Below are 1,976 nucleotides of genomic sequence, written 5' to 3' on the forward strand. Positions count from 1 at the left end.
TTTTATTTCTATTTTTTATGACATACAGGAAACACATTTAAAATTTATTTATCAATATGTTATGTTTTAGTGTTATTTTTCATGAAAACTGGCAGCATATCTAAAATAATAAAACAAATCCTTGGTATTTATTTTTTCACTGTTAAGGGAACTCCGAAGATGCTCTTTAATTTGTTCTTCCTCAGCACAAGTCCAAGTCCAAGTAGGGCTATTTTGCATAAATGTAGGATGTTCTGTGACTTTGTAGTGGGAACATCACTAGGCAAAGGTTGTTACAAACATTTTAGCTTCCCACTCTTCACAACGACTTTAAAATTCCATTTACCTTGTAGTACTCCAACACAGAATTTGAAAAGCCCTTGAGGAAGTTATGAAGTTACACTTTTGCAAAGTTTAAGGTTTCCTCCAATTCTTTCAGTTGCAGATTTCCTTGAGTAATCATCATTTGGACTGTATCCTCTTCTGTGGCACTTTTATTTCTTTTAATTTCTTCCCTTACCCAGTTCTGTAGATACTTGCAGTCTCATTCATTTGGCACTTGGGGAATTGCTCCTAGAATCTTTCTGTATTGAAAAGGAGGACCTGTTGTCATCTCAGGAATTGTTTGAGGATTGGCACTACAGGAGGTAGGCAAGTAGAGGACATGATGAGCCCTAGAGCCGGATGGCTGCCTCAGCAGCCTTTCCAAGATATCTCAAGGACAGTGAGCAGGAGCAGAAGTGCTGTTTAACTGAGCATTAGGCTCTCCTGAGAGATGCAGCAGCAGCAGGTGGGAGGATGAAGAGGGGGCAGAGTGAGTTGGTGGGGCAGGGAGGCAGGCACAGGGAGGTGGAAGTGAATGTGCAGATCTTGAACTGCTTTTATACTATAACAAATACTATGGGGAAATTGTATTTTTTTTTTTCTCTTGATGGTTATAGCAGCTACCAGCTTTTATTTGTTTTTTGTTATAGCTGGTCCACATATAGTAAGATTAATGCCATCAAACTAAAAAAGGACATATCACAATTCAAATCTAACCATTGACATATGATTTTCAACATCAATAGAGATATCTATATTATGCTTACCAATTGGTTTATTATGAAGTAGGTCTTCTGAAGTTTGTTTTGAATAAATGACTAGAAAAGTATCTAGTGAAGAGTTACATACAAAGCACTGTGTTAGGCTCTTAAGGGGCTTCAGTTTCATTTAGGAAAGAAAGACCCAATATTAAAATAGTACATTAAAACAAGAAAACTGATGTTAATATACCTTCACTGATATGATTTCCATTGACAAAAACCAAACATATCTATTACTATTATTGAGCCATCTGACTGCCCCTAGGACTTTGGTGGAATTAATTTCTTTTTCCCCTGAGGTCATTAGCTATGCCAACTGAGGAGTTGTAGGAATTATGGTCCGTTCAACAACATTTTCAGTGCTTTGAGAGTGAAATGAAGTAGTTTTGGAATAACTCTTATCACAGTACCTGGAACACAGTAGACATTTAATAAATGCTTATCCCCTTCAGCTCTCTTCAGCTTTTTATTCTTTCAACTTAAATAACAACCTATTTTTTGCTCTTATTTTATAAGTGATTATCTTAAGAATAAAATGATAAGTTTAAAATGCTTACATACCTACCTGGTGTAATGCCTATGTGATATCCATAGTAGCAGCTATAAATATGCATACTTAATTCCAGATATGCATTCAGATATTCCAGATAATAAATTAACAAAATATAAATAACTCTCGTCCTCAAAAGCAAAGCCAAAATATTTATTCAGATACCAGAAAGCCAATCCCAATATGGTAAAAGAGAAGTTTATATATATATATATATATATATCAACAATCCAAGGTACTTCAACATCCCCAAGTTTTCCCTCTGTTAGCCCCTCCCCACAAGCAAGGTCCCTGGGGGTGGAGCCAAGATGGTGAAGTGACAGCATGGATTCACCAAAGCTCTGCCACAAATTCCTTCAAAT

The 1,976-nt window shown here is 36.1% G+C and overlaps 1 pseudogene; it reads right to left on the reverse strand.

The window, feature by feature from the left end:
* Positions 1-376: 376 nt before the first annotated feature.
* On the reverse strand, positions 377-645 carry LOC140512065 (LYR motif-containing protein 2-like; annotated as a pseudogene).
* Positions 646-1,976: the final 1,331 nt, after the last annotated feature.

Source organism: Notamacropus eugenii, chromosome 6 (assembly GCF_028372415.1).
Source record: "Notamacropus eugenii isolate mMacEug1 chromosome 6, mMacEug1.pri_v2, whole genome shotgun sequence".
NCBI classification, from domain to species: domain Eukaryota; kingdom Metazoa; phylum Chordata; class Mammalia; order Diprotodontia; family Macropodidae; genus Notamacropus; species Notamacropus eugenii.